The sequence below is a fragment of the Bactrocera dorsalis genome, chromosome 2, assembly GCF_023373825.1.
Source record: "Bactrocera dorsalis isolate Fly_Bdor chromosome 2, ASM2337382v1, whole genome shotgun sequence".
Lineage (NCBI taxonomy): Eukaryota > Metazoa > Arthropoda > Insecta > Diptera > Tephritidae > Bactrocera > Bactrocera dorsalis.
In genome coordinates, this window is record NC_064304.1 from 51,158,321 (window position 1) to 51,174,220 (window position 15,900).

The 15,900-nt window shown below is 34.0% G+C and overlaps 1 protein-coding gene across 2 annotated transcripts in view; it reads right to left on the reverse strand.

Moving 5' to 3' along the window:
• LOC105226093 (homeotic protein antennapedia) overlaps positions 1-15,900 on the reverse strand; it is a 183,725-nt gene that overhangs the window by 98,753 nt on the left and 69,072 nt on the right. Inside the window, exon 1 of one of the 2 annotated variants that reach the window (XM_049447840.1) lies at positions 838-1,679. The exons of the other annotated variant lie outside the window; for it this stretch is intronic. The gene's annotated coding sequence lies outside the window, so the exon portion shown is untranslated. Of the gene's footprint in view, positions 1-837; positions 1,680-15,900 lie in introns of those variants that run through there. 2 annotated transcript variants of the gene reach the window in all.

Sequence of the window (15,900 nt, forward strand, 5' to 3'; positions counted from 1 at the left end):
GGCTTAATAAGAGCCACAGCAACCGCCCACCGATATTACTTCCAAAACCCATATACTACATATGTATGTAAAATGTTTACAACATAAGTTATTTAAAGTTAAAACATAAATTACTGCAAAGCTCACATACAAGTCGCGACTGAGCTAAAAGAACGAATATAACAAAGCAACATGTGACATAATGGTATTTTTAAAAATGCATGTTAATACATTAAAATTTTACAAAAATGTAGTAGCTTCTGTGGGAACCACCAGGCGTTTAAGGGTTTGAAAAAATCCACTATTTTGGAAGACACTGAATTCAACACTGTGTGTTTTAATCATTTTGCATATCTATCATATACATGTATATGTTTAGTTGTATTATATATATTTTAATTTTTACTCCAATTACAACTTATACTGACGGAACGTCAGTCACCCAGAATTCGGCTCATCGCGTCATCCTTATTATGTATTTGTATATCTATCACGATTGTAAGTGTTACAGATAGACTACGGTGAGGGTAACAAAACTATTATACTATAAGTTGCAATATGTTGCGAAAATGTAAAAAAGTATTCAAAATTAAATAAGCTGATAAAATTCAATATCCACGCAAATTTTCAAACTATATCACCTTTTAGTTTGAATAAGCTTGAGAGGAATATTTCTCAGAGAGCTGTGAGTACTCTTTTACTTTTGAAAAATAATATATGTATGTAAGTAGACGTATGCTGGTGTAGATGCAGAACACTTTCAGGAAATTACTTTTATTTTATGAGGGGCGGCTCATGTGGTATCTTTAAAGTCAGTATAAATTATAAATACACTATTATTTTTACAAGTAAACTTACCTAAGATTCCATCCAGAAATAATCAATCTGCTAGTAACTAATTATGAAATGTAAACTTGAGTTGTTGTAAATTCAACTTATTCCTTTAACACAAAATATCTTAGCAACACATTATATTGGTGTCGAGTCAGGACACAAATTTGGGTTTAAGCAGTCGTAAGGAGAGTGAAATGATTTCCTATCAAATCAATTTTAATTAAATATAAAACTACATTTGTAATTTAGTACCCATTCCTCAATAATTAGTAAACGGCAAATGACACGATGTGGCGGGTGGCTGACAACATGAAACTTTCCTTCTTTGTTATTTACAGAATTTTTTCCGTTTGGTCCTTAGACGTATTTTACATTTGATCTTCAAAATTCTGACGGGCAACAAAAATGACTCAACGTGGGTTAATGCGAACATGTTCGTGTTTAACACCACAAATTATCGAAACGCAAATTCCGCCGATTCCTAGATTCGCTCATGAAAAACATTTTACATCGCCCGTTATGTCATGATTCCGTAAAGAATCGAGCTGCTGCCAGTTGAACGTTTAGCCGACGGCCGTACAATTCACTTATGTTGTATTATAGATTCACATGAACTTCTTTGCTTTTGCTTAAAATACTTATATGTAGCTCTTTCTTCGCACTTTTTAAACTGTAAACTAATATTTGATTTTATTTTTCAATTCAGTTTTGTTCGAGTTATCGGATGTTTTTATGGGAGCTTTTGCTTTTTTTACATCCGCGACACAACACTAGCTCCAGAGGGGCCAAAGCGTTCAACTACCAATTCAAAGCGAATATTTGTTGTTCACTTTTAGCTCATCTTATTTTTGCTGTTGTTGGATATTTTTATGTTTTATGGTTTTTCGTTTTCGTGGCAAATCGAGCAGATGTAGATACAGATGCTGTTCATACTATGCTACAAACAGCGATAAATATGTATGTAAGTATGTATATATATTTCAGCAAAAAGTACTGGGCAGAAGAAGCCAAGAGCGTATATTCAGATTTCCTCTTTCTATATATATCTATATAATGCATATATTTATATACATACATACATACCTGTGCGGCTGTATATTTTCTTAACAGTTCCATAGCAGCTAATATGAGCAACAATTAAAATCTGCAAGTCTCTTTCTTTGGAAAAACATCCCTAATTTGCGAGTATGAGTAAAGAGAATTTAGTGAGATATTACAGAGAAATAATTCTCTTTATTGGTTTTTGGTTTCCAATTTACATAGTTTATTGATAAGGTAATATAACCTAAAGATTCTTTAGTTTCATTTTCTTCTTTCCTTTTATAGCCTAAGCAGAGTATGTTAACTTTGGCTCGAAGTTTGAAACACCCAGAAGGAAATCCTATATCGTATAAAATATATAAATAAATTATCGGCATGAAGAGGTGAGCCGATTTCTTTTTGTATATATGCGAGCTAGTGCCTCAGTGTTTCAGATATCGATCTAAAATTTTGAGCACGTCCTTTTCTTCCTAAAAAGCTGCTCATTTGTCGTAGCCACCGACATCGGAATACTATTGGATGTAACTGTTAAAAAACTGAACAATCAAAATCAAGTCCTTGTATGGAAGATTTTATTATCTTACAAGACATCCTCACGAAAAAATTTTTCAGAATCTTGTATGGAAACCTTTTTTTGTGTAAAGGGTATTATAATTTCCGTGCAACCGTAGTCAACGTTTTTTCTTTTTTAAATTAAGTTTTGCAGCGCTAGCGATTTGATTAATTTTCAACATAATAAATGAGAAATAAAATATTCCAATATATTTCAATCTGCTGTTGCTACGGAAGTTGCTATAATATACGAGTAGTTTTATATGGCATATCCAAAAAAATAATCGACTTCTCTTCACTAATTAGGTAATACAATATTAAATAAATAGGTTTTCGAAAATTACTTCCCACTACTTACTTTCGCATCACTCGTATTATTAAGGTGCAATATGGTGTTTCATATTATCTAGTATTTATCATATACATATGTAATTATATCACGAAAAAATTTGGCGCCTTCAATAAACTCTTCATTTTAAAATGTTACAATCTTCTCAATTCGCATGCCATTTGAGCAATTCGCAAAGCTCTTATTTAACAGTTGTTGAAACAATGACAATAAAAAAACATTATTCTCATATTTAAACTGTTGAGTTCAAGCCAATAAAAGGTAATGCAATTTTTGAAATAATTAGTAATTTCAAACATACATATGTATGTAGAAGTGTACGAGCATATGTACATATGTACGTATGCATATTGAGTTAAGCAAATAACATTTCTTTTATTTTTTTCTGTAAATTATAAAATTGTCAAATGCTAAACTAGACGGAAATGGATGTGCATCAAAAAAATGTGAAGTTATATGAATATTAATCTCGTTTGTCAGACTGTTTCATCGCGTCGATTTTGTGACCTCTTAAGGGATGCGTACAGGTGAACTTGCTTGCATTCAACATAAAAATTCGGCAAACTTCCATAGCAAAACATACACAGCCTTTGACCGCCAGCAAAACCACTGTCATTCTTGGCTTAAGGCTGAAAACGAACTTATGTATGTATATACGCGACCTTGTATATCAGTGTGTTTGTTGCAGCATCACACCAGGGTGTCGCGAGTAGACATACAAAAAGATAACGATCACGAGTAAAATTTCAAATTGAATTTTTTGCCACAACGGAGTTTCTTCGCAAACAGAGCGATGACGACGAGACATCGCAAATTCAAAAATGAAGGACATCGAATTAAAAGGACACTTTTAGAAGGTGAGAAACAGTCGCTATAAGCGATGGGAAATATGATTTATGTGCTGTTGATGGCAAAGCTGATAGTAGCTCATACCGTTGGTTATTTGTTCGATATGCTATGTATGTAAGTGTTCTTTGTTTTCTGTTTATATTAATGTTTGTTTATTATACTCTTGCAACATGTTTTACAAGGTATAATAGTTTTGTTTACCTAACGGTTGTTTGTATCACTTAATACTAATCGAGATAGATAACGGGTTTTTCAATAGTTACGCTACAAAAGTTGACCAATAGGAACATACAATCCATGTCATATTTTTTCCCACTCTTTCGACATTTCTCTTCAGTAAGGTTTGCCACTTCATCATGGAAAGATATACGATCCAACAACAAGTCGAAATTACTACAGAAATCCAATGTCAGTGGCTTCAACTTAAAGAGCGGGTTTTTCAATAAGAGCGATGCAAAAGATTTTTGAATAAAACCAAAATGGTTTGGGATATCAATGAAATTCTTTATTCCTGTGAAAGTATAAACGTACGTTCATGGAGTCGAACGTATGTCACCATTGCATCCCGAAAATATTATGGTTTGGTGCGTTTTATGGGTCTGCGGCGTCATTGGGCCGTACTTCCTTCGTGATGATCAAAACCGGCTCGTTACTGTGGATGGAAATCGCTACCGCTCAATGATAACCGAATACTTTTGGTCCGAATGGGATGATGTGGACTTTATTATTATTATTATATATGTGGTTCCAACAGGATGGCGCCACAAGCCAAACAGTGGGTGTCACAATCGGTTTATTGAAAACCAAGTTTGGGGAACGTTTCATTTCACGAAATAGTCCAATCAACTGAACGCCTCGGTCGCACCATTTGACGCCGTTAGACAATTTCCTGTGGGGCTAAGTCAAGTCTATGGTCTATGCCAACAAGCTAGCGATGATTGATGTACTTCGTACGAATATTGAAAGTGAAATTGCACCAGTATCGGCCGATTTATGCTTAAAAAGCGCCGAAAATTAGATTCAGCGTGTGCACTTCAGGAAGCGTGCCCTTGGTGGCCATGCAAAAGAAGTCGAGTTCACTACATAAAGGCATCGAATGTACTTTCACAAGAATAAAGAACTTCATTGATATCCAAACCGTTTTTGTTTTACTTAAAAAATTGTGTAGCGCTTTTATTGAAATTTAAATACACTCAGGAAAGTTTTACCTTATATCTAATCTTTCAGTGTTTTAAACTTTCAACAGCAGTATGGAAAATTTCACAGATGCTGGAATTAAAAGCAGAAATTCTATCTTTTAATCCATGATACTCGTTTAACACTTCAGAGACTCTTGCCGAAAAGTTACCACCACCGCACTTACAGAAAAATTGCAGGAAGAAATTTAATTTAGCCAAATATGGGAAGGAGAGGAGTGGAATCTTAATATCTTATAAAAAACAGAAGTAAGGAAAGCAAAAATAAAAAAATCGTGGAAATCTTTTTTGTAATTATATCGAGAATACGGCGGAAACGTATTGAGTTAGGAAAATAATGGCACATTTGGTGCACAATATTGGGCACCTTCACGAGTCAGACCATATCTGGACGGTATCCAGTGAGGAGACTTTAGGTCTTCTAATGCAGATGAACTACGTATAGAATTTAATAGCCTCTGACTAATTGCAGATATCTAATAGATAAATATGTTATAAAATTATCTGAGTCTCGGTGGAATCATTTCCTGGCTTGCTCAACAATCAGGGTAACAAAGCAACCGCAATAGAATACTAGTATGTCGACTATTAAAATTAGAAATTTTCAGTTACACCTGAACTTATTTCTACCTTATTTACTTTTGTAAAATTTAATTCGAAACATCAAACAGGCTTTGCAATAAAAAATATTTTATTTAATTCGGAAAACTTTAACTTTAATTAAGCTTGTAAAAACACATTGATATCGATATACATATGTACGTATGTATATGTATAATCATTCAACAGTACTTGATTTATTACCATTCTTGGAAATACGACATCCAACTAGTGGACCATAAAATTAAAAAGTATTTTCTCTATTGACAATATTAAAGACAAACGATCAATTCGTTCAAATTACAAAATTTATGCAAACGTGAGGAATTCCAAGCGTAATACCATTAGCAAAGTCACCCAAAAATTTAATTTTGGTGCGTCGAAGAAACAGCAAAACGAAAAACAGTGTACACGTGTGTGTGTGTCATTGGACAACTAATAATGTGATAAGTGCTCAGATATTTATACTCTCGCTGCATATTTCTTCAGGTTATAATAGTTTTGTTCACGTAGCCAATAAAATATCTTTGTGTATTTCCTTGTAAAACAGCAAGGTGGCATTGTAGATGGGCGGAATCAAAAATTACCTCGCTCACAAAATGCCGCTGATCGAAAATATCGTTGCTATAGCTAAGTCGCAAATTAACACGTTGAGAACGGCGCAGCTTTTAGTAGTCAGTTTCATCTGACGGCTCCTAGAACGGTAAATAGCTAAGGCAGATGTCATCAGAGTGCGTGTGGAGAGCGAAGCAGGCGCTAAGCGCAACGCGAGATCATGGTTTTCGATTATTTAGAGTGAGAGCGTTGAGAGAAGAGAGCTAAATTGCTTTCTTTTAGTTATTCTTGTTGCAAATGCACAAAAATGCATTACCCAGAAGAACTAAACATTTTCTTCAAAAATATCCTGGAACGGCAAAAAGGTCACGGAAACGATGCCATGAATGTTATAAAAAATTATCTGCTCAACGAGGCAAAAGTGTTGCTGAAAAGAGAACTAAAAAAGTTACGTTCTGCCAATTTTGCGAAAAAAACCACCACTTTGTTTAAAATATCAAAAAAAAAATCTCAAATATTAATAAATATATTTAAAAATATGTTTTGATACCAAAGAGTTTTATTTCATTTAAAACAAAAATAGTTCTGAATCAAAGCCAGCGTGACCCATCACGCCAGCGTACGTCACGCCAACCTCAACGTGTTAATATACAAAATTGTAATTTGGTACAGCAAATCGCAGTACAAATGGGCAACTGTGGTTTGAAAATTCTTAAAAAGTAGTCAGTGCATGAGATATCTTCATAAAACTGCGTGAAAACATATTTTCGCAGCTAACGTAAATATACCCGATATAGTAATATAACGTTAAACCATGTATGTATTGTTGGTATATAGTATGTATATATTCAATTTGTTAAAAATTATACATATCTTTGTCTAAACTTTATATAGGGAGATTCTCTTTCAAACTTCAGAGTTAAGATGGGTTTTGGTCTAGCTTATATTTAATTTGTTGTTGTGCACTTGCATGGATTTTAAACTTTACAATTTAGTCCTTATGGCTTCCGAATTTTTAGACCCCTTTCGTGTTGACTTTATATCACATACATATATGTATGTACATATGGGCATTTTCACGGTAACGGACGCATCATTCGTACGCTTTTAAGTGCGTCCAAAACAAAGAAGCAAGAGGAAAAGTTTATATATATTGACATTGTTTTGATGGGCTGACGCAGTTCTAGATTTTAATATATACGGGAAGGTCCTACTACAAATAAATACGTAGTTATAAGCAATTATAAAGTGATACGGACGCGACAAAAAATAGAAGTTTTTTTGAGACGCATTCAGAAATGTACAAAATTCAGCAAATTAAGGATTTATATATATATATAAATATATATATTAATAAATGCGAACAGATGACTGTAATTCGTAGGTTTAAGAAATATATTAATTTTCCCTTAGTTTTTTTTAATTGAGTATAGAAAAAATACGGACGCGGCATAAAGGACGCGACAAAATCTTCCATGAACAAAGAAATACAATTTTTTCATTATAACACTTCAATTTTATTGAAAATTAAGCAAAAGAATAACGTAAATTAAAAATTCAAGTTATAGTAAAAATGACTTAAAAAATTAAGAAGAAAGTTATTAGTTTTTAGTATGGTCTATTTTAATTATTTTCTTTAATGAATAGGCGGTCCGAGCAACTTCAATAAATTTACTGTCGAAATATGAAAACCAATGCAAACTCTTAATTTTTGATATTTGGAATATTTATATTATATATGACGAAAGTATAAAAATTAATTTTGTATTGTTTTGAATTTATTTACATTTTTAAAAGCAAATATATAAATTTTATATAATCGTTTGTAATTTTTTCAGTTCAGGTTAAGGTAGTAGTTACGTTCCTAATCAGCAACCAATGTTACACTTCTTCTTCTTAATTGGCGTAGACACCGCTTACGCGATTGTAGCCGAGTTAACAACAGCGCACCAGTCGTTTCTTCTCTTCGCTACGTGGCGCCAATTGGATATTCCAAGCGAAGCCAGGTCCTTCTCCACCTGGTTCTTCCAACGGAGTGGAAGTCTTCCTCTTCCTCTGCTTCTCCCGGCGGGTACTGCGTCGAATACTTTCAGAGCTGGAGCGTTTTCGTCCATCCGGACAACATGACCTAGCCAGCGTAGCCGCTGTCTTTTAATTCGCTGAACTATGTCAATGTCGTCGTATATCTCCTACAGCTCATCGTTCCATCGAATGCGATATTCGCCGTGGCCAACGCGCAAAGGACCATAAATCTTTCGCAGAACTTTTCTCTCGAAAACTCGCAACGTCGACTCATCCGTTGTTGACATCGTCCAAGCCTCTGCACCATTTAGCAGGACGGGAATTATGAGCGACTTCTCAAGTTTGGCTTTTGTTCGTCGAGAGAGGACTTTACTTTTCAATTGCCTACTCAGTCCGAAGTAGCACCAGTTGGCAAGAGTTATCCTGCGTTGGATTTCCAGGCTTGCATTGTTGATGGTGTTTACGCTGGTTCCAAGATAGACGAAATTATCTACAACTTCAAAGTTATGACTGTCGACAGTGACGTGAGAGCCAAGTCGCGAGTGCGACGACTGTTTGTTTGATGACAGGAGATATTTCGTCTTGCCCTCGTTCACTGCCAGACCCATTTGCGTTGCTTCCTTGTTCAGTCTGGAGAAAGCAGAACTAACGGCGCGGATGTTGAGACCGATGATATCAATATCATCGGCATACGCCAGCAGTTGTACACTCTTATAGAAGATGGTACCTTCACTATTTAGTTCTGCAGCTCGAACTATTTTCTCCAGAAGCAGGTTGAAAAAGTCGCACGATAGGGAATCGCTTTGTCTGAAACCTCGTTTGGTATCGAACGGCTCGGAGAGGTCCTTCCCGATGCTGACGGAGCTTTTGGTATTGCTCAACATCAGCTTATTGTAAACCGTTCACAGATTTTTAATATAAAAACGGTTACACCTGAACCTAACATTCCTTACTTATTTGAATTTGTTTCTTCGAATAATTTGACACCTTAACAGAAATGCTCATACTCTTATTAAGAAGCAAAATTTATATACATATTTATCACCTCAATTATAAGAACGGACCTTATAAATTTGTGATTCAGTAATTTAATCAATCCGCTTACAAGTTGGAAAATGGAAAAAATTTTCCTGACGCAAATTGAAAAAAGCGTTATTAGACAATGGATATTAACTTCAAAAAAGGAATGTTGATATTGTGGCAGATGAAAAGGTTATGTACACAGGCCACAATGAAAGTATTTAAAAAATCAATGGACGCGGACACTATTTCGGTTACATTTCGTTCAAATAATCTATGATAAACGCACAATATTTCATAACAACGACAGTTGTTTTTAAAAACAGTACGTAAAATTATCATAGCAAACAACTTGACTTGTACTAGGACATCTGGTTCGCGATGGCTCAACGGAAACTATTGTGATAATGTCATTCATTCACTTCTAGCTCACATTGGCTCGCATATATTTACTAACTATTGCATTCGATTAACTAACATCACAATTCTCATATGGTAAACACGCCAACTTTTAAATCTCAGCGTCGCAATTTCGCGTCATTAATTGAACAGTGTTATTGATTTTATTATCTCCAATCAGGAATCAAGGTAAAACATGGGTTCCACATAAATGTTGTGTAACGTGTGTAAAACCGATATGCAGTTGGGCTGGAACCCAGACAAATGCCATTTCTCATACCAATGATTTGCACCGAATCAAAGGATCATGTAAATTATTGTTATTTTTGTTTGTCTGAGAGTCTGAGAAGAAATCCCCCAAGCTCAGCAAGGCAAAAATATAATAAGAAAAATTAGTCGGTCCACAAAATGGCAACTGATAAAAGAAAAGAGCTTTGAAAATAAACTAACCAGGAAAAACTCATCTGGAAATATTTTGTGATGTTGTTCAAAATTTCTTGGGCAACTTAATAAATGAACTTATAATGTCATATAACGTTTTGGGGTATAACATGTCCTTAAAAATATCTATGCTAGAATCTCTTATTCAATTTTATCTGACAAATTTGCGAGCTATGAGTCACGAACAAGGCGAGAGGTACCACCAGGACATTTCCTTTATGGAGAGGCACTAACAAGGTTAACAAGGAAAATCGAGAACAGAAATACTAGCATATTATTGTTGGAGACTTAAGAAATACTCCCATAAACAAAATATTCATGAAAATCATATATTAAGCAATAAACGTAGCTGATTTTTGCTTTTTTTAAGAAACGATTCCTTGACGAAACTGTAATTTCCTTTGCAATATCGTAAAACTCGACTTGGCCGATGGGAAAATTAATATGGCTATGAGCTTTTTGGCATAAATTCTGCGAAATTGATGATGGTTGATATTTGTAAACGGCCGCAGAAAACAGGGTTGCATACTATGATGAGGTAGACAGGCAAACAATTGGAAGCAGAAAAGTGGATACAACATCCTTGGGTGTATGTATATGGTGTATGTATATTGAACATTGCACAAAGCAATGCGAGTTTTGCTTCCTTGAAACTTTCTTCGTATTCTTGATTTTAGTTGTACGCTACTCTCTTAGCGCCACTTTTGATGTGTACTATGTAAAGAAAATTGTCAAGGGAAGGGTACCAACTTATATTTGAGCTCGGGAATCTGCCAGTATGTATGTATGTGCTTGAAGTGATGTTTAAAAGGGAGTGTAAACAGAGGGTCGCAGACGAGGAACAGCCTATAATTATGGTTGGAAGGGCTGTGGAACAGCAAAAGCCGTCAGAAAATAAGACAAGCAGAACTGATATTAAAAGTTTTTTTCTTACATGTATTTCTGTTTGCAAGTTACACACGTTTTCTATTTCACTTAATCGAATTTAACTAAGTGAATGGCAGAAAAGTTGATTCGTATACTAAAATTAACTTTAAAAATTAAAAAAAATAATTATAAAATAATTTTAAAAAATTTGAAATAAATATTTTACCTCCCACAATATAGTTTTCTCGAACACAGTAGTTTTGTTCATCTAACTGAAAAATTGGGCAGTGGTCGTGGCACTAGCAACGTTTAGATAAGATTCTGAAACTCAGAAAGTACTCCAGTTTCTGGTTACTACCAATTCCGGTGCATTCTTATATAACATCATGCAACTGGACGAAATCCGGCTACAACCACATTCAATTCTATTTGTAAGATATAAAACAAGCTGACAGTTCAAAATTCGAGCATTAGGCATATGGATTACTGAACAAATTATTGATTATTTTCCTCCTTTTTTGGCATCGAGGCATCTTATAACTGCTAAGGTGCTCTCTGAGCTTCATTCACGTACCTACCAGATTGAGCGATACACGTGCATACATACATATGTATAAATGGCTAAGGGGAAAATTTAACTGGTTTTAGAAATTTTTCCCGTAATAACATATTACAGATTCATTGAATTTCATTAATTTATCTCGGTCATTGGCATTAAGAACCACACATTCGGTGTCTGTGGGCTTGAAAATACATCGGCAGTGTGCGGGATTTTAATGGGATATGATCCTCTTTAGTATTTTGTGCGATATGTATATTCGCTACTACCCAGTGTTTCTGAATTTGTCTTAATTTTCGCTTAGGTATAATACATTTCGCTTAACAGTATTTTATTTTTACTCCAGTTATCGCTCGCACTCCTGATCATATAATATTATATGTGGTATATCTACATGATGGTTGAAGAAAACTGAGTGGCGTCATTGGAATAAGTACTTTTCGGTACATACTTGAACCTTGATTTTTTTTATATGTACGTACATACATTCACTAATGAATTCGTATCCCCTTCTGTGATCACACGTTAAGTGAGTGTAAACTAAATTCTTGTTTTAAAATAAAATATGGCCCTAGTAACCACAGTTAGTGAAAACTATATAGACACGAAACGGCGGTAGAATTCTCTCGCAGATGCAGCGAAACGTAAATGATTTCTAGTGGGACGAAATTTCCTCCATCTTTTGTTTTGTTTCGGATCGCTGCGGCTGTGGTTTCTAATATTATCTTCTCATAAGTTTACAATGTCTTTGATTTGAATTATTTAAATAGGTACTAGGGACTCGCCTTACTAATTTGGACTTCCGTTTACGATTTTTTTAAACATTGCTAAGTGTACTACAAATATGAAAAGAAAACCAAATGCATATTTCCAGCTCCTATCTTATATCAAATTACCAATTAACAGTTTGTTAACTTTGGTGTTTTTATTCATTCTCTGTGATACAAATTAATGTTGCAGTAGTTCAAACAAACCGTCACGCATACAGAGTAGCGCTAACCTTTAACACAAGCTTACAACTATCATTAATAAAAAAGTTCACAACTTTTCTGCAGTCAAGTGGAACACTTTCTGCCCTACGACAGCCTCAAGTGTGCGTTTTCTAGCATTGAAAATTAAAACGAAAATTACTGAAGCAAATAACCTTTTGTTGCCTCGCACTGGCTTCCGTCGACCGTTAATTTCTCTTCCGCTTCGCTATCTTTGTTGCAAACAACAAATTTACATAATTCCGCACCATTTTTTACATAAAACCGGAGAGTACTCACTATCGAAGTAAAAAGACGTGCAAATCATGAAGTTGAACGATAATTTTATTGTTGGCATATATGAATTAAGGTATCTGAATAAGATGAATTTTAAAAATTAATTTTACATATTGCTGTTGAAAAGCTGTTTAATTGGTGGTACAATCTTTGAGAACACAATAGTCCGGATATGTATTTGAATCACGTATTGTGTATAAACTAAATAACATAGATTTTTATGTAAAACAATACAAATCAAACACATTTACAGAAGTTATTGATATTTCACAATTCCTCTTTTCTAATATCTTATTTTTGTTTTTTTTTTTTTAATTTAAATAATAATATAATACTATCTATTGATATTTTATATAATTCAAAGTACAATTTTCTAAAACCTCCGGACGAACGACCGTCCGCCGTCGGCAGGTGAACAACAATTTCACCAAATATTTTTTGTATTTTCAGGAGGAGTGGCGATGACATATTCATCCCCTTCCATCTCGTTATTTTTGATGGAAATGAAAAAAAAATTAATAATGGCTGCTGGTGGCGCTGAGCGACCGCCATAAAACACACGTCCTCCGATTCACATTGAACTGCTCATATCTACATTCGCCTACATCCAATTTTACTCGTAACTCTGACACACACTCTGAAATATTAATTCAGAAACGAAACAGCGAAACCATATAAAGAGAAAGAGAAAAGAGAAAAACCGACAATGGGCACAATGCAAACAAATTGCCGACGGCATGCCTGTCCATCTACCGTCTGAAATTTCCTGTTTGCTGGATATATTTCAACTGAACTGAACAGCTTGAACTGAACAGTTTGCTGAGAACTATTTATGGTTTCCGTTTCAGAAGATAAGAGTATTTCTCTTTATATTGACTCTCTTCGTTTAAATTATAAATAAACGTAGTAAACAAGGTTTCTTTGTCTTTTGAACGTTATGTGACTAGAGCGTTCTCTGTCTTTTCAAAAGCATTGGTGTTTGTTTGAAATCAGCTGTTTCCCGCCTGAATCCTCTTTTGAGAAATGTTTTTTGTCTCATTATTAAATTGAGTGTTGCCACTTGTGTTGAATTATATCAAAATGACAATTCAAAGGGCATTTAGGAATTAACTAGAACGCATTTGCCCTCAATCTTTTAATAGCCTTTACCACTTGCAAAAATATTAGGATATCGAAACTAATGATGACAATGAATTAGAACATTGCATTGTCCAGAAAATGGTGTTAAAGGATAAATAATTAAGTGAACACAGTTTAACACATATGTATGTACACATATACATTTACAGTGAAGTGGTGCGAGAATGGAAGAAATTCGTTGTCATATCCCGAGTCCCCATCTTCTAATCATGAAGATTTTCGGAATTCTAGCTGACTTTATGCCGAATATATCGGCTCATGTGTGATTTAAATGTTTTAAATGAAATGGTGGAAATATTTTCTCAAGCCCCATATTAATTTTGTTACAAGTTGAACATGTAATCGAAAAATATGTATTATGGTGTAAACAAAGTTTACATTTTACTTTGCCAAAAGGAACCTAAAATTTTGACTCTTCAATTTTGAAACAAACGCAAACGACGACTGTCTTGATATTTAAATCATTAAGCTGCATTTCCAATACTTAGTCAACTCTAATGTTTTTTACTAATTTCTTCCTTAAGGAATAAAAAAAAAATAAATCCTGTATTGAATAGAATAAGAAGGTAAATAAATTCATACTTGTGAATTAATAACACACTTTATAACTTTTATGTTTTGGTGCCTTAAACAAATTTGAAAAAGTGGGAGTGGGAGATAAACATTTTTAGGTTGAAATCGGGTGATAATTCCGCCCACATTTAACGATAATGTTATGGACTCAATAAGTAAATCACTCAGCCATATTAAATTTCACATTCAAGATGATACCGAAGGCCTTCATAGGAGTCAGTACCAAAGAAGCACAAAGGGCGTGGCACCTACAACCTTTATATTATATTTTATCCTACTTCTCAGTAACTACTTCATCATTATTAACTAAATTTGGACTATAACTTCCTTTCAAAATGTTTTGCCACAGTGTGGAAATGAGCGAAATTGCTGTGCAACCCTCCTACATAATATACATATACCACAATTTTTGATTCCATATGATTCATTCACAAAACAAAACTTTGAATAAAGCTGAAGTAATATATCGTGATGACAAAAATGGCTAGCAACGGTTCAGTACTACTACTATCAATTTATGCGTACCAAAAGTAAGGATTTTCGAGTTCCAGCTGACTTTATACCTTATAAGTATAGCCAATATGTGAGATATTTGAAAGAAATTAAGCAAACAATTTGAATTTATAGTGTATATGTGCAGTAGCGTACAAGAGTGTACGGCAAAGTAGCAGAAGTAGTTTGAAGCGTTCAATTAGAAGAAATCGAAATGATAAATATTTTCGGGGTTCAAAGAATGAGTGCCTGAAACGAACCGCCAAGCGAGGAGGATCCGGAAGTGTCTGGAGTGTTTTGAAAATAAGTAGATACGAGTATTTCATGCTAATTGATGAAAATCTATCCAACAATTTCAGACCATAATCTTATACCAACTAGTTTTCGTATGCTAAAAATTCTATTTTTCTTCTTCCCATTGTTCTATTTGTTTTGTTTAATTAATATATAAAAGAAAACGAAGCTTTTTATTTTCCATATAGCATTAGGAAAATAACTCAATTGAACTGGACAGGCAGTAGATCGGATATGAATGAATGAGAGAACGATTTTAGCAAATTGTATGCCGAATAAGTCGGTCAGTGTGTACATAAAATTTATAGAAATAATTGGAAACTTGTTCTCGAGTATGTGTAATATTTTAATGAAATTAACTGGATTTCTTAACCACAATTTGGCTTGGTGCTGAATATGAATGAAATTGGTCTAAGTTAATATTCCTAGTACTATGATTTCCGATCATTTGTTTGCTATTTTCTTCATATACCCAATATTTTATTATTAATTATTATATATATTTACTACGTCTTAACATAGCCTCATAGGTTCTGAATGTAGAATATGTTGGGGCAGCATACTATATGGAATAGTGGAGTAATATTTATCCGATTACTTACGATTAGAAACTAAAACGAAATGGGGTTGACACATGTTTTAGGAATATTAAATTTATGACTTACAATATGTTGAAATGACAAATTATCAAGTAACCAAGTTGAGTGGACTTCTTTTACCTTGTGAAGTGATCAATGAGATATTTACTGCAATATTAAGACTTTTTACGCTGAACTTTTGTATAATAAGCTTTCCTTATTATCGAGTCGTAGTGTTTCAATGAGAACCTTACATTAGGCAGATGCTTCTAGAACGAGAGTCATTCAGCTGTCA